The sequence below is a fragment of the Chrysochloris asiatica genome, unplaced genomic scaffold, assembly GCF_000296735.1.
Source record: "Chrysochloris asiatica unplaced genomic scaffold, ChrAsi1.0 scaffold00234, whole genome shotgun sequence".
NCBI classification, from domain to species: Eukaryota; Metazoa; Chordata; class Mammalia; order Afrosoricida; family Chrysochloridae; genus Chrysochloris; species Chrysochloris asiatica.
In genome coordinates, this window is record NW_006408752.1 from 736,795 (window position 1) to 755,365 (window position 18,571).

At 40.2% G+C, this 18,571-nt stretch overlaps 1 pseudogene; it reads right to left on the reverse strand.

Annotated features, from left to right (window-relative positions):
- Positions 1–5,533: 5,533 nt before the first annotated feature.
- LOC102821230 overlaps positions 5,534–18,571 on the reverse strand; it is an 84,855-nt pseudogene continuing 71,817 nt past the window's right edge.

The following is an 18,571-nucleotide window of genomic DNA, read 5'->3' on the forward strand; positions in this document are numbered from 1 at the left end:
TATACATTTAGTTCCCCCCAGATGGAAGAGGGAGTCCTGGTGTGGCACTATAGGATAAGCATTGGACCACAAGGTAGGTTTGAAACTCAAGGTAGGCTGCTCAAACCTGCCAGTCACTCCTCTATGAGTCAGAACCGATTTGATGGCACTTAACAACAACAAAGACAGAAGAGAGCAACTCTCTTTCTGACACAAAGATATTCTGAAAGCTCCCAAGTTTCGTTTCTTTTCTTTTTTTAAGTTTTTATTGTGAATTGAGTGAAAGTTTACAAGGCAGATCATCAGTTTTACATTCAACACATCATACACCTTGTTTCATTATAATGATTATAATCCCCTCCATGTACCATCAGATAACAATATTTCTCTCTATTCACGTTAGCTTTTTTGTTTTTCCTTTTTAAACACTTGGGCATATATAATAATTTACACCACCAAATGGTACCTTCCGCACGTCAGCCTCCTGGCCCCCAGCTCTCAGTCCCTCTCTTCCCATGAATCTAGAGTCCTCAGCTGCTCCCTCTCTCCATGTCCCCATCTCTGCCTCCATCTCCGGTATCCCTGCTTCTCTGGATAAGGTCTCCCATTCTGGTTATGCTCTTGTCCCTTGATGGTCCTAGGGTCCTCTGTTTCTGGACTGTAAGATTAACTACTCCCCCATTTTTGTTACAAAACTTCTACCTTTATAGTTGTGACAGTCTCAATTAGTCATGATAACAATTACTCACTATTGAATAATAAGAATCTTATCCCCATCTCTTTTAACCAGACCCATCTAGACAAGATGAAAACTATTCAGTGGAGACTATGTCTTCTCCCACACACTGTTAACTAAACTCCCTCTTGAAACCTTGTAAGCCAGTCACTTTGTGCCTTTATCACCCCCTCATTTTAGGTGTGGCGCTGTGGGTTAATGCACCAGACTGCAAAGCCATTTGAACTGCAAGGTCGGCAGTTCAAGCTCACTAGCTACTCCTTGGAAACTCTATACAGGCTTGCCATGGCTCAGAATCGACTAAATGGCACTTAAAAACAACATTTTAGGTAGCCAATGTCTAAGTTGCCTGTCCCTATCTACCCTGTATATAGAGGGGATAGCATTGATACTTGATGTGAAGACTCCTTCCCCCTCTGTTGGTATTTAGAGCTACTACTCCGGTAGTCCTGGTGTGGCGCTGTGGGTTAATGTGCCAGACCGCAAAGCCGTTTGAACTGCAAGGTTGGTGGTTCAAGCTCACCAGCTGCTCCTAGGACACCCTATACAGAGTCGCTATGGGTCAGATCCGACTCAACAGCACTTAACAACAACAACAACTCTGGTAGTGTAGTGGTTATGAATTGGGCTGTGAAACTTAAGGTCAACAGTTCAAAACTACCAGCTGTTCCGTGGGAGAAATATGAGGTTTTCTGCTCCCATAAAGATTTACAGCCTTGGAAACCCTGTACAGGGTCACTATGAGTTGGAACTGACTCCACGGCACATCACGACGATGACGACCTCCATGAGTATAGGTTAAGTTCATCAAATTGTAGCAATTTCCTTTATTAAAAATTGCTTTCTTTTTATCTTTCTCTAGTGAAGTTCTGATTATGAAGCCATCGAGGCTAGGTCAAGTGGGTACTATCTGCAAATTTGGGTGTTCTTTTGCATCTCCCCTCCCTTCATATCAGTTGGATGCTTCACACTCAGCTCTAGCCCTCTGTGAGTCCCCAGCTTTCAGAAGCTGATTATATACATTAAAGACAGGAGCTGGTTTGGTGGCTGCTTTCTCTAAGATTAAGCACCTTTGCCATTGAAATATTTTTACCCTGCATCCCCATACTTATAGATAAAGTATAAATGACATACTGGTGCAGGAGTCCTGGTGTGGCTCTGTGGGTTAATGCACTGGACTGCAAGGTTGGTTTGAACCGTAAGGTCGGCTGACTATAGGTTGGTGGTTCAAGCTCACCAGCTGCTCCCTGGAAACCCTATACAGGGTAATTATGGATGAAACTACTGGAGTCCCTGGGTGGTACAAACAGTTAATGGGCTTGGCTATTAGCTGAAAGATTGATGGTTCAAGTCCACCCAGCAGTACCTGGGAAAAAATATTTAATGTAGCATCTTCTACTGTTAGAAATATAATTGTTGTTGTTGTTAAGTGCCATTGAATCAGTTCTGATTCATAGTGATCCTGTATAGGGTTTCTGAGGAGTAGCTGGTGAGCTTGAACCACCAACCTGTAGTCAGCAGTCCAGTGCTTATCTTACAGCACCACACTTAGGTGACATGATTTTTTTTTTTAAGTTTTTATTGTGAATTATATGATAGTTTACATGGGAGAACATTAGCTTTACATTCATCCTATCATATTTCATTTCATTGCAATGATTACAGTCCCCTCCATGCATCATCAAACAACCAAAGGGTACACCCTTCAAGCCTGCCTCCCAGCCATCAGCACACAGCCCCTCTCCCTCTCTTAAGTCCAGAGTCCCCAGCCGCTCCATCTCTCCACATCATCGTCTCTGCTTCCATCTCTGGCGTCACTGCTTCTTTAGGTAGGGTCCCACACTCTGCTTTTCTCACTTGATGGTCCCAGGGACCTCCGCTCCTGGACTGCAAAATCAACCAATCCCCTCCTTTTGTTACAAAACATCTGCCTTTACATTTACAACTCTCACAGTCAGCCCTGATAACAATTATTCACTATTGTACCATGAGAGTCAAATCCCCATCTCTTTTCATCAGCCCTGACCCAACAGATTGGAAACTACTCAGTTTAGATTCTACCTCCCCCTGTACCCTCTGGAACTAGGCTCCCTCTTGAAAAGTTGTAAGCCCATCACTTTTTGCCCTTGTATCCCCCAACCCCCATTTGAAGTAGCCAATGTCTCAGGTGCCCATCCCCATCAACCCTGTGTACCGAGAGGTTGGGAATGATCCGCGCTGTAAAGATTTGTTCCCTCTTTTGAGCTACTACATCCATAAGTATAAGTCAAGTTCATCAAATTGTAGTGGATTACTCTTTTTTTTCCCTCTTCTTTCTTCTTCTAGTCAAGTTCTGATCATTCAGTCATTGCAGCCTGGTCAAGTGGGTACTATCTGCAGGTATACATCTTCTTGTGCATTTCCCCTCACTTCATATCAGCTGGACACTTCACACTCCTGTCTAGTCCTCTGTGGCCATGAGGTGACTTGATTTTAATGACTTTTTATTAAATTTCTTAACATTAAATTTGGGCTCTTGGTGTGGTACTGTAGGGTAAACACTGGACTGCTACTGCAAGGTTGGGAGTTCAAACCCACTAACAGCTCCTTGGAAACCCTATACAGGATTACTATGAGTTGGAACAGAGTAGACCACACTTAACAAAAACATGTTAAATTTATTTTTTAAGCAAGCAACTGAAATTCTGGAAATTAAACTTGATACTCTTCAGGAAAAAAAACATCTTAAGTGATAAGGACTCATTGCAGCTAAAATAAAAACCCACAGACCCTCCTTGTCCTAAATTTGATTTTGCATGAAAAGTATCAGTGTCTCTCCTTCTTCCCAGCAGTGAGATGCGTGCAGGTTTCTTTGTAGGCCACTTCCCACAGGCAGGGCCTACAGCTCCATCACCTTCAGTGGCTTGAAATATAAATGATTCAGCTTAGCCTAGAGCCCAAAAAACCTGTTTCTCTCCTGCAAATAGACAAGCATCCTAAGAACCTGTGACAGGGCCTACTAGCATGCCCAAAGAAGAGCAAGTCAGCAAGGAGTGTCCACCATGAAGCCCTTCCAGTCAGCTGGTGCCTGAGCTAACTTCTGAAAAAGTGGAAAGGGGACCTGAGAGCCTGAGCTCAGCAAATCTGTAGCCAAGGAAAGTACATGTTTGCTAAGAGGAGTCCCCACAGAGTTTCCTTCCCACTAGGAGCAAGAGAGCTAAGCAGTGGCCCCAATGGGCTGATTTTCTCTGTGGAAACAATTGTTACTCACTGAAGAGAGAGACATTTTCTATCGCTGGAAAACTAGTTAACTTTTTCCCCAAAGCACAATGTTGTTGTTGTCAGGTGCCTTCGAGTCGGAACTGACTCATAGCGACCCCATGCACAGCAGAACGAAACAATGTCCAGTCCTGGGCCAACCTCACTACCGATGCCACACTTGATGCCATCAATGATGCCACCTGGCCAATCCATCTCGTTAGGGGTCTTCCTCTTTTTCTCTGACTCTCCCCCTTACCCAGCATGACATCCTTCTCCAGTGACTGTTCCCTCCAGACAATATGTCCAAAGTATGAGAGACGAAGCTTAGCCATCCTGGCCTCCAAGGAGCACTTTGGCACAATAGCAATAGGCAAAAACTGACTTCCAGGATGTGTTGTAGTGTTTATTCACTCTGTGTAACTGCAGGACTAGGTGATGGAGAAGTGAATTCAGTTGTACAAACAAAGGAGAATGAAACAATGGCATGCCTGTCTTCAAAGGAGTCAAAGCTTCTAACTCTACAAAAAAGTGTAGGATGTCCTTGAAGTAAATTCTTGCTGACAGATCACAGAAGCCAGGCAGGGGAGGGCTCTGCAGCTACCTCTTCAGAACAGGAACACTTGCTTAGGTGCTCTCCTTTATTACAGACCCACCCCCTGTAAAGGTAAAGAGCTCATGCAGAACCAACGTGTGCAAATTCTCTTCCCTCTGCCCTTGGCCCAAGGACATGTACGCAAAATGGGATTAATTGGGATTATGGGGGCTTTGGCTGCTTGGCTGCTACTCAAGGATGAATGCTTAATTTATGTCTCAGTGATCTTGACTCTGGCCTGATTAAACTGGCTCACTCCCACCATTGTTTGCCAAGGACTTTCTTTTCAAGAGAGTAGCTACAGGTGGTGCCTTTATGTGACACTTTTAGCTTTGATATGGTATGTGGCTTTAATGGATGGCTGCAATGCCACCTTTCTCTCAGAAATAACTAAAAAACCTAAAATATAAGTCATTTCAATGGGTGTTCCTCCCATATTTCAGGGGTTTTCTTGGGATAACAAAGTGTCAACAGGTGGGATTGTTCAAGAATATACAAAAGGATGTGGAATTTGCATTGGACAAAGTGGAAAGAACACTTGTTTGGAAAACATCCATCATGTAGCAATGTTAATATTCAGAAGTACCTCACTTCATCTGGGTAGTTAAGTCCTTAGCAGTGTTACCGTCTTCACCAGTTTCCCTGTGCTGTTCCTGCCAGGGCACGTAAGGGTACTCTCCTATGGTAGACAAGAAGTTCAGGCTCTTTCCTGGCCAGAAAGAAGGCCAAGCCATGTCATTATTTGAAGTGATGGGAATGATGCAGCATCAATTCTATTGGGATCTGAATGAAGACAGAACTGGTTTGCTGGTTTGAGCACACATGATTCATTAAGTTGGTTTACAGATACAGGAGGGCTTCAAAAAACTCATGCAACAAAGAATTAAAATTTAATGAAATTACTGTACCCATTTTTTGAAGCAAGAAAAAATACTGAGCAATATTTTGACTGACTTGATGTTTTCTTATTGACTTGGCCCTTGAGGTTAGTCAAAAGAGCCAAAATAGTTTGTGCAAAATCTGTGTAGCCAGAAAATTCTCATGCTTTTTGCATAGGCCATGTAAACTTTTTCAGGTACAAATAAGCTCTTAGGCTGCATGGACAAAGTGAAATTTTCAATCCAAAAAGGATCTGTTAGGAGAAACTATAGTCCATGTGTTTTGTATCTAATTAAAAATAAGGGTTGTGGTTTTAATCTACTAAACTAACATGACATAGACATACATGTGTTGTTGAGCAAACTATCAGTTCTGGCTCACACCAACCCTATGGACATCAGAATGTAACATGGCTCAGCCCTGCATCATCCTCAAAAACTTTTCTAGGTTTGAGCCCATTGTTGGCAGTCAATGTTAATCCATCTGGCTAGGGGTCTTCCTCTTTTTCACTGACCCTTCACCAATTATGATGACTTTCTCCACGGACTGATCCCTGTCCAATGTACATCAGGAAAAGTCTCATCATCCTTGCTTCTAAGTTGTACTTCTAAAAATTATTCATTCTCCTCACAGACATAGTATAGTCAACATTCTTCACCAATACCATAATTTAAATTGCATCATTACCACTGTACGCTACATGATGTACATGATTTCATTATATCACCTGTATATTATTGTTGTTGTTGTTGTTGTTAGGTGCCATCAAGTCGGTACTGACTCATAGCGACCCTATGCACACAAAAATGAAACATTGCCCAGTCCTGGGTCAACCTCACAATTGTTGCCACGCTTGAGCTCATTGATGCTGCCACTTTGCCAATCCATCTCGCTGGGGGGTCTTCCTTTTTTTCTCTGGCCCTCCACCTTACCAAACATGATATCCCTCTCCAGCAACTAGTCCCTCCTGGCAATATGTCTGCAGTATGAGAGACAAGGTTTGGCCATCCTGGCCTCCAAGACGCTGGTTGCACTTCTTCCAACACAGATCTGTTTGTTCTTTTGGCAGCCCGTGGCACTTTCAATATTCTCCTCCAACACCATTACTCAAAAGCATCGATTCTTCTACAGTCTTCCTGTATATTAGCCATATGATATTAAATTAATGTCACTAACTAATTTAATACTAGAGACTTGTCTTCCAATAGCATGCATTCAGTACAATTTAGTGCAGAGGTTATAAGTGTTCTCATTCTATGCTTGTATAGAGCTATTTAGCAGATACTTGGAAAATAATGTTAAAAATGTATCAATATTATTTTTATAACTTAATATAAAGAAAGCAGCTACATAACATAATTCATTAACCTGAGAAGTCTACTGTATTATATTTTAGAAAAAGTGCTAAGTATTTGAGTTCAAAGTCTGCTTTTGATGAGGCTTCCTAAAGTTTAAAGAACTTTGTGGAAAATGCAATTATGAACATATTACGATGTTAATTAAAAATTACTTGAAATTTTATAACATATTATCTCCCTAAAATACTCTGATGATGAAATTTAGGATTTAATCAAGTGGGGAGGGGATGATAGTAAAATTGATGGAGTAACTCAATCTGAATGAGAGACAGAGAGTGATCCTAGGGAAATAGATAAATGAGACCATATGAGTTTAGAGCAAAAATTAGTCAACTCCATCAAACAACTTAAAAGTTAGAGAGATGGTAAAGATGTTGCTAGGATTAAAAATTAGCAAAAGAGAGGGATGCCATCTGTCTTGAAGTTTGATGAAGCTCCTCAGAGAAAATGCACTAAGGAAAGGCTGTTATAAGCAATATATGAAAATTCACCAGAAACTGGCCTTCTTCAGGGGACAGCTAACCAATACCGTCTCCTTAGAGCAGCAGATCACATACATGTGTGCTACCCGTAGCCTCATCTGCATTGGTGAACTCTTTGTAAAAATCTTGAGAATTGTGTTCTTTACACATTCTCTTCAAAGTCTAGCTACTAAATTTATATCACCCACCATATTTTATTTAATGGATGATTGCATCCCATAAAGATTACAACCTCAGAAACCCTAATGAGCAATTCTTTGTCCTCTGTTGTTATTGTACTTAAGTGCTTTCATGTCTATTCCAACTTACAGTGACCCTGTATAGGGTTTCTGAGGAGCAGCTGGTGGGTTTGAATTGTGACCTTGTGGTTAACAGTCTAGTGCTTTTCCTATGGAATAGCACCAGAACTTCCTTTGTCCTGTAGGGTTGCTGTAAGTCAGAATTGGCTTAACAGTAGTGGGGTTTGGTTTGATTTACCATTGTAGTTAGGTCCTGCTAAGTCAATACCAACTCATAGAGCCCTTATGCACAGCAGAATGAAACCCTGCCTCATCCTGTGCCAACCTCACAATCGTTGCTATGCTTGAAATTATTGTTACTGCCATTGTGCCAACTGACCTCATTGGGGGCCTTTTTCTTTTTCGCTGACCCTCCACTTTACCAAACATGATGTCCTTCTCCAGGGACTGGTCCCTCCTGATAATATGTCTGAAGTATGAGAGATTAAATCTGACCATCCTGGCTTCTAAAGAACATTCTGGCTGTACTTTTTCCAGTACAGATTTGTTTGTTTTTTGGTGGTCCCTGGTACTTTCAATATTCTCCTCCAACACCATAACTCAAATGCATCAATCTTACTAATGTTTATTAATTGAGAAGACGGCCAGAATGAATTAGCAAAACAAACAAAGCTAAATTGTAGCATTCTTTTTGCTGCAAAAGTGATATTCTATTTTCATGAATAGATACGACTCTTCGTAATTAGTACATTGTCTATATGAAATTGAATGATTCATGTATTCTCTCAAGAGTATGAGACAGTTTTCTTATTAAAAAAAAATTTGAACAGCATAGATATATTGAAATACAATTCACATGCCATGCAATTTCCATTTGAAATGTACAAGTCAATGGTTTTAAGTATGTCCACAGAGTTTGGCCGTTATCAACGCAACCAATTTTAGAAGATTTTCTTTATCCCCAAAATAAATGAGGTACTTATTAGTAGTCACTCCCCACTTTCCCCAATATCACTGTTACCATTAATCTACTTTCTGTTCAACCATTAATCTACTTTCTCTATATAGTTTTGTTTAATCTGGATATTTCATATAAATGGAATCATAGAATATGAGAACTTTATGACTGGATGCTTTCATCTAGCATGCTTTTTTCAAGGTTCACCCATGTTGTAGTATAAATCAGTACTTCATTCCTTGGTATGGCCTAATAATGTTTCATTGGATGGAAATACCACCTTTTATTTATCTATTCATGTGTTGATGGACATTTGAGCTGTTTCTACCTTTTAACTGAATGATACTGTTATGAACATTCATATACAAGTTTTGTGTGGACATATGCTCTTATTTCTCTTGGGAAATACTTCAAAATCGAATTGCTGTATCATATAGTAACTTCACATTTAAAGTTTTGAGGAAATGCTTGATTTTTTTCCACAGTGACTGCATCATTTCACGTTTTTACCACTCATGGTAAGTGGATCCAGTTCTCCGCATCCTTGTTAACACTTGGTATTTTCTTTCTTGTTTTAGCCATCCTACTTGACCCATCTTTCAGTTACCATGTGCCATGCCACTAGGTTCCTTTAGGATATGAAAGGAGCCTGGTGGCATGACACATGGTAACTGAAGGATTGCTTATTCAAACCCATACAGAAACTCTTCAGGAGTTTTCTTGGCTGTAATCTATCTGCTCCAATCAAGATTACTACTGCACAGATCCACAATGGAAGCAGTGCTGTGTCTTAGTCAACATGAGCCTGAACTCTGGATATAAATTCACACTATGGCCAACTGATCAGGGCCTCAGTTTTGTCATCTGTTAAACCATTTACTGTTGAGAAAATTCCACCTTGTTTTGACATGGGTATTTTCAATGGGTTTGACATGTTTCAATTGTTTGACATGGGTTCCACAGGGTTTTCAATGGCTGATTTTTCAGAAAGAGATCACCACACCTTTCTTCCAAGGTTCTGGGTGAACTGTAACCTCCACTCTTTCTGTTAGTAGTCAAGTGAGTTAACTGTTTGCACCCTCCAGAGATTCCTATCTAACCATTGTTGTTTGCTAACCATGTGTTATCAAGTGGGTTCTGACTCATATCGACCCTGAATTCAGAGGAGTGTTTGGTGAGCTTGAAGCACTAACCTTGCATTCAGCAGTCCAGTGCTTATTCTACAGCACCAGTTACAATTGTATTGTCTTATTGTAATGATAAAACTAACGCATTTAGAATAGTGAGTACAACATCCAATAAGCTCTCAACAAACATTAGGAAAATAAATGTCATAATTTTGATATTTGAGACGTGTTGTGAGAATGATCAGGTGGCTATGTTGATGCCAGTCTGTGGGAGTAAGGCAATCTGAAAAATAAGATTGGGTTTTCCTTTTGGTAACACTTAGATACTAATTTTTCAAGCTAAAACACAATTATAGACCTTGAACATTAACCTAATATACCAAGAAATAAAGACACTAGTCGAAATAGTAGAAGCAACATAAAACACAGATATTATCTTTAGTGTAATTTTAAAAATGGTTACAACACAATTGGTTATGTTCATTATACTTTTATTTTGTAACTATCCTGGTTTCATGTAACGATGCTGATTTTAATGTCTTTTGAGTATTTGCAAAATGTGTAGTAATCTTTGATATGAACTGTGACTTCTAAGTTGCTGTCTTAACTTAGCATAGAGAAAAATATATATATTCTCATTTTTTGTTACACTCTGACAAGGCACTTGGCCTCTGACAAGTAGAGCGTTTCTGCTGGTGATACAACTCAAAAGTCTAGTGAGTTGATGGAGGTAGGTTAAGCCTTTACATTGTGAGATTCTATTGACTTTTCCTTCAGCTCTGCCCTTTATCCTCCTCTCTATTTAGTCTGTGAGAGGCCTTCAAAAAACCAGACTACTCATTAGTGATTCCATAGAAGATGATTAAGTTCAGTTGTTAATTCATTCTATGCCACTATTGTCTAGCTTATATTATGCAAGTGACAAGTGCTCTATAGAGCAAATGAAAGATGACGTTTTGGCACAAGAAAAGCTTTTTTACAAAGGAGAGGGTTTTGAAATGGCCTTATGAGAGGGCAAAAGTGCCCATGCCAGGTGTAGTGGAGCAACCATACGAGAAACCACCGTAACAACAAGCACAGAAGCACCTGGGAGAGAGCTGGAGGAGAGCAGAGGGAACATACGCTTCAAAAGTGGCTTCTTGTCAACAATTTAAAAGATATTATGTTGAATAATGGTTTTTAAGACTATGACAGATGCTAGAAGAGGCAGCGTGAGGGTGGGCTGTTTAATTTCCAGAGAAGAAAGTCAAGGAGTAACTTCTGCTTTTAAATTCTAGATTCTCCACTAGCAAACAATGTCAGCTATTTCCTCCAAGCACCACCCCCCCACACACCCCAGAAATTAGAAAAAAATCTTATGCTTTAACAACAGACTTGAATGGGGCTCACAAACTTGGTACTTTTCTTTGGGATTTACTGGTACATATGGGAAAGGGCAAGAAAATACTCGTATATGTTTCTGTAGAGCATGAAATCAGAAGGTTTTCTGAGTTCCTTCTGCCTGTTGTTGTTAAGTGCCGTTGAGTCGGTTCTAACTCATAGCTAGCCTGTATTGGGTTTTTGAGGAACAGCTGGTTGTTTTGAACCACCGACCTTGAAGTTAGCAGTCCAGTGCTTATTCTACAGTGCCATAACAGAGCTCCAGCCTAGCAGAGCTTAATTCCATCTTGTGCATAGGTTAAAGTGTGCAGATACAAAGTTTTCTTGCATATTCATGAACCTCTAACAGCTGAATTGACAGAATTAGAAACAGTATATTTAAAAATAGGTTCTGGGTGGCTAACTAAAAGGGGTGGGGGAGCAGTAGAGGCATGAAGTGACTGGATTACAAGTTTTCAAGAGATGGTTTAGTTTCAGAGTGTGAGGGGGAAGATAGAATCCCCATTAAATAGTTTTCATCTTGTCTAGGTGGGTCTGGTGAAAGGAGATGGGGATAAGATTCTTATGATTCAATAGTGAGTAATTGTTATCATAACCAATTTTGAGATTGTCACAGCTGTAAAGGAAGACGTTTTGTAATAAAAAAGGGGTGTAGTTAATCTAACAGTCCAGAAACAGAGGATCCTAGGGCCATCAAGGGAGAAGAGCAATGTGGGACCCTATCCAGAGAAGCAAAGTCCTGGTGTGGCATTTTGGGTTAATGCACCAGACTGCAAAGCCATTTGAACTAGAAGGTCAGCAGTTCAAGCTCACCAGCTGCTCCACAGAAACCCTATACAGGGTTGCTATGGCACTTAACAAATAACAACAACATCCAGAGAAGCAGCAACACCAGACAAGGAGGTAGAGATGATGACATGGATAAATAGAGCAGCAGAGGACTCTAAACTCATTGAAAGAGAAAGGCTGTGTACTGGAAGCCAGGAGGCAGGCTTGCAGAATGTGCCCTTGGGTTGTTTAAATGATTATATATTCCTGAGGGTTTTTGTGTACATATAAAAAACAAACAAACAACAACAACAACAAAAATACAAGTAATAGAAGCAAATACTGTTGAATGATGATGCACGGAAGGGATTGTAATCATTGCAATGAAATGAAATATGATAGGATGAGTGTGAAACCAAGGTTCTCCCATGTAAACTATCACTCAATTCACAATAAAATAATAATATATTCTGGGGCCACGTTCCCAAGCCTGCCTTCACAAGAACATTCCAAAGGAACATAATGGTCACCTTTATGTGATGTCAGGCCCCAAGAGACACAAACTGTAAGCTTTCCTATCTGCAATAGTCCCTTCCCAATTTCCATAGGCCCAGCGTGTGTGTGATACCTGGCTACTACCACCAGTCATGTGTGTGGAAGGAGATGCCTTTGTTCTCTGTGCACTATAAAATGTCACGTGGAGATAGAACTTTGTAAACGCATTATGCTGCCTATGGTTTTCCTCACCATGTGATCTCTGTCTTTCTCTTGTGTTAACTTGTTATTATTATTATTATTATTATTAATCAATAGCTTTTATTTCCCAGATAGAGATTGTGGATTCATTTTTTTCTTCTTCTTCTTTTATTTTTAAATGTTTTATTGTGAATTATGTGATAGTTTACATGGGAGAACATCAGCTTTACATTCATCCTGTTGTATATTATTTCATTGCCATGGTTACAATCCCCTCCAAGCATCATCAACCAACCAAAGGGTAAACACTACAAGCCTGCACCATGGTCATCAGCACACAGCCCCTCTCCCTCTCTCGGTCTAGAGTCCCCAGCCGTTCCATCTCTCCACATCATTGTCTCTGCCTCCATGTTGTTGTTGTTGTTGTTAAGTGCCGTTGAGTCGGTTCCGACCCATAGCGACCCTGTACAGGGTTTCCGAGGGTGTAAATCTTTACGGGAGTAGAAAGCCTCATCTTTCTCCCGCGGAGCAGCTGGTAGTTTCGAACCACTGACCTTAAGGTTCACAGCCTGATTCGTAACCACTGCGCTACCAGAGAGCTCAGTAAATAGTAGTTTCAAAAAGACTACTATTTCAGTGGTGTCACTGTTTCTCTGAGTAGGGTCCCATGCTCCACTCTTCTCCCTTAAGGGTCCCAGGGACCTCCACTCCTGGACTGCAAAGTCAACCACTCCCCTCCTTTTGCTACAAAATGTCTGCATTTCCATTTCCAGCCCTCACAGTAAATCCTGATAGCAATTATTCACTATTGTGCCACATGAGTGCTATCCCCATCTCCTTTCATCAGCCCTACCCAGACAGATTGGATACTACTCAGCTGAGATTCTACCTACCTCCACACCCTCTGTATCTAGGTTCCCTCTTGAAAGCTTGTAAGCCAGTCAGTTCTTGCCTTTGTAGCCTCCTATTTAGGGTAGCCCATCCCTGTCTACCCTGTGTATTGAGAGGGTGGAAATGACTCTTGCTGTAAAGATTTGTTCCCTCTTTTGAGCTATTGCATCCATGGGTGTAGGCCATGTTAATCAAATTGTATCAGATTACACATTTTTCCCTCTTCATTCTTCTTCTAGTTGAGTTCTGATCATCCAGCCATTGAAGCCAGATCAAGTGGGTGTTATCTGCAAGTGTGGGTGTTCTTGTGCATATGCCCTCACTTCTTATCATCTGGATGCTTCACTCTCCACTCTAATCCTCTGTGGCTATGTCATTGACTCTGGGCCCAGGAGTCTCCAGGTCTTGTCACACTGCTGGCGAACCAAGTCTCCACCTGGGTTCACAGGAGTCTATTGAACGTGGTAGGGGTTAGCTTGCAGCTTCATTGCAGTTTTTCCCACACTTCCCCTTATCAGTGACCAATATGGTCATCAGTCAGAGCTCATGTCTGCTTGTTTATTCCCATTGAGTCTTAGTCTTGGAAGGGGGTCTGCCCTGAGGGGACCCAACCACTTGACTTGATGTCTCCTGGACAAGCAACTTGCTTGTTATTGCAGTAGTCAATCGGACTGCCATTATTTTTATTTTTCCTGTTGGTCTTTCTTTCAAGAAGTATCTTCTGTTCTTCTAGCCACTTCAGGCTGGTCTGCTTATCCTTTCAAGTAGAAATTTTCCACACAGAAGACTCTGGATGGGGTTCAGGATTCCATCTATGGTCTTATGCAATGCAGAGATTCTGCAGGAAGCCTCCTTCACTGAGCATGTTGTAGTCCCATTTTAGGTATTCCAATCAGTTATAGGCAGAAGACAGACTTACAAGCTTTCTATAGTGACATTTCTGGCTATTCCTTTCTCTCCCCTTCAAGTGTCTATTTTATAATGGTATGCAAGGGAAATCAAGATTCCAAAGACAGCCAAGCATCTTAACGTTGTTTCACCCTTTTTGCCCATTCCAACTGTACCTCAATCCCTGTATGCCAGAGCCCTGTTGTCCCAAGGTTGTGCATGCATCATTATTTACCTCTGTCCCACTTAGCCCATGCAAACCTACCTAATTGTTTTCCCATCTGTTTTGTTCTTCCATTCCCCTCCCCCTTTATTGTGTATTGCCTCCTCCCCAGCAACCAAACTATACTGTATTCCCTGCACTGTGCTCCACCGTCCGTTCCCTCCCTCCCGTCACCCCACCCCCCACATCCCAATAACCAGAAAGAACACACCCCATTTAGTATGGGTTCTTTTTCTTAGTCTTTTACAACAGTGGTCCTATGCACTATTTCTCCTTTTGTGACTGACTAATTTCACTCAACATAATGTGCTCAAGGTTCATCCATGGTGTGCGGTGGCTTGCAGCTTCCTTGTTATTCTTCAAGTTAGTATTATATTCCATTGTGTGTATGTACCACAGTTTGTTTATCGATCCTTCAGCTGATGGGAACTTAGGCTGTCTACATTATTTTGCTGTTGCAAATATTGATTCTCTGAATATTGGTGTGCATATATCAACTTGTGTTATGGCTTGTATTTCTTGTGAGTAAATACCAAGTAGAGGAATTGCTGGATCATAAGATATTTCTATTTATAACCTTTTGAGGAAGTGCCATATTGCTTTCCAGAGAGGTTGGACCATTTTGCAGTCCCACCAGCAATGCAGGAGTGTCCCAGTCTCTCCACATCCCCGTCACCATTTATTGTCCTCTACTTTTTTGATCTTTGCTATTATTGCAGGTGTGAGATGATATCTCATTGTTTGATTTGCATCTCTCACTTAATTGTGCTCATGAGGAATCTGCACATGGACAAAGAAGTAGTTGTTCGAACAGAACATGGGAACACTGAATGTTTTAAAATTTAAAAAGGTGTGTGACAAAGTTGTATTCTTTTACCATACTTATTCAACCTGTATGCTGAGCAAATAATCTGAGAAGCTGGATTATATGAAGAAAAACGTGGCATCAGAATTGGAGGAAGACTCATTAACAAGCTTTGATAAACAGATGATACAACCTTGCTTGCTGAAAGTGAAGAGGCCTTAAGACATTTACTGATGAAGATCAAAGAGCACAGCCTTCGGTATGGATTACATCTAAATTAAAAGAAAACAAAAATCCTCACCACTGGACCAATAAACAACATTCTTATCAACAGAGAAAAGATTGAAGTTGTCAAGGACTTCATTCTTCTTGGATCAACTATCAACACTCATGGAAGCAGTAGTCAAGAAATCAAATGATGTATTGCATTAGGCAAATCTACTGCACAAGACCTTTTAAAGAGTTGAAGAGCAACGATGTCAGCTTGAGGACTAAGGTGCGCCTGACCCAAGCCATGGTATTTTCAATAACCTCATGTGTATGCGAAAGCCGGACAGTGAATAAACAAGACTGTAGAAGAATTGATGGTTTTGAGTTATGGTGTTGGAGAAAAATATTGAAAGTGCCATGGGTTGCCAAAAGAACCAATAGATCCGTTTTGGAAGAAGTGCAGCCAGAGTGCTCCCTGTAGGCCAGGATGGCCAAACTTCGTCTATCATACTTTGGACATATTGTCACGAGGGAGCAGTCACTGGAGAAGGATATCACGTTGGGTAAGGTAGAGGGTCAGAGAAAAAGAGGAACATCCCCAACAAGATGGATTGGCCAAGTGACAGCATCGATGGACTCAAGCATGGCAACAGTAGTGAGGTTGGCCCAAAATCCGGCAGTATTTCCGTACCAACTCAATAGCACCTAACAACAACAACAAATGACTAGTGATCGTGAACATTTCTTCATATGTTTGTTGGCTGACTAGATCTCCTCCTTGATGAAGTGTCTATTCATGTCCTGTGTCCATTTTTTAATTGGGTTATTTGTCTTTTTCTTGTAGAGGTGTTGTAGTTTCCTATATATTTTAGAAATGAATCCCTTGTCTGATGTGTCATTGCAAAAGATTTTTCCCCTTCTATGGGTTCACTTTTTACTCTTTTGGTTAAGTCTTTCACTGCACTAAGTTTTTAATCTTTAGTTTGTCCCAATCATCTATTTTGTCTACTTTTTGTGTAGTTTTCAAGATGTTTGGTAGTCTGTGTATTCCCTGAATTAGAGCCCTCACATTTGTCCCTATTTTTTCATAGATAGCCTTCATAATTCTGGGATTCACATTTAGGTCTTTAATCCATACTGAGTTAGTTTTTGTATAAGTTGTGAGCTAAAGGTCTTGTTTCAATATTTTGCATATCCCTTTCCAGTTCTGCCAGCACTATCTGTTCAAAAGACTACCACCTCCCCATACGATATATTTAGGCACTTTGTCAAAAATCATTTGGCTGTATGTAGATGGGTAAATTTCTGGATTCTCGATTCTGTTCCATTGATCTATGTATCGTTCATTGTACCAGTACCAAGCTGTTTTGACCACTGTAGCCATATAATAAATTTTGAAATCGGGGATTGAGAGGTTTCCAACCTTATTCTTCTCCTTAAGCAGTGCTTTGCTTATCCTGAGTCTCTTTCCTTTCCACATAAAGTTTGTAATTGCTTTTTCCATCACTTTAAAGAATGTCGTTGGAATCTGGATTGGGATTGCATTATATGTGTAAATTGCTTTGGGTAGTATTGACATTTTCACAATGTTAAGTCTTCCTATCCAGGAGCATGGTACATTCTTCCATTTTTGTAGGTCTCTTTTGGTTTCTTATAGTAGTGTTTTGTAATTTTTTGTATAGGTCATTTGTGTCTCTGATTACATTTATTTACAGATATTTCATTCTTTGGGTGACAGTGTAAATGGTATTGCTTTCCTAATGTCCTTTTCAGTGCTGTTGTTGTTGTTATAGAAGACCCCAACTGATTTTTGTATGTTGATCTTATACCCTGCCACTTTGCTGAATCTTCCAATGATGTTTAGTAACTTTTTTACTGAGTCTTTGGGGGTTTCTATGCATAGAATCATATTGTCTGCAAATAGAGTTTTACTTCCTCTTTGACAATTTGGATGCCTTTAATTTCCCTGTCTTGCCATATAGCTCTGGCTAAGACTTCCAGCACAATATTGAATAGGAGTGGTGACAAAGGGCATCCTTGTCTGGTTCCTTTTCGCAGAGGGAAAGCTTTCAGTTTCTCTCCATTGAGAGTAATGTAGGCTGTTGGTTTTGTATATATGCTCTTGATTATATTGAAGAATTTCCCTTAAATTCCTACTTTATTGAGTGTTTTTATCAGGAATGGATGCTGGATTTTGTCAAATGCCTTTTCTGCATCAATCGATATGATCATGTGGTTCTTTTCTTTTTTCTTATTTATATGGTGGATTATGTTGATTGTTTTCTAATGTTGAACCATCCTTGCATCCCTAATATGAATCCCACTTGATCATGATGTATTATCTTTTTGATGTGCTGCTTGATTCTGTTGGCTAGGACTTTGTTGAGAATTTTTGCATCTATGTTCATGAGGGATATTGGTTTATAATTTTCTTTGTTAATGATGTCCTTCCCTGGTTATCATATGAGGGTTATGCTTGCTTCATAAAATTTATTAGAAAGTTTTCCATTCTCCTCTATATTCTGGAATAATTTGAGTACAATTGGTGACAGCTTTTCCCTGAATGTTTGGTAGAACTCAGCAGTGAAGCCATCTGGGCCTGGAATTCTTTTGGTTGGGAGTTATTTATGACCTGATCAATTTCTTCTTTTGTTATGGGTCTTTTCTGGTTTTCTACTTCACTCTGTTTAAGTTTAGGTAGGTCATGTTTTTCTAAAAATGTATCTATTTCTTCTAAGTTTTCAAATTTATTAGAGTACAGCTTTTCATAGTATTCTGTTATTATCCCTTTGATTTCCTTTGGTTCCGTCGTGACATTGCCCATGTGGTTTCTAATGCATGTTTTTGTGTCTTCTTCCTCTTTTCTTTTGTTAGGTTTGCCAATGTCTGTCAATATTTTTAATCCTTTCAGAGAACCAGCTTCTTGTCCTATTGATTCTTTCTATAGTTTTTCATCTCATTTATTTCTGCTCTAATCTTTATCATTTCTTTTCTTTTGGTGGCTGTATGTTCCCTCTGTTGGTCTGTTTCTAATTGTTGCAGATACTGTGTTAATATGTTAATTTTGGTTCTTTCTTCTTTTTGGATGTGTGCATTTATTGCAATAAATTGCCCTCTCAG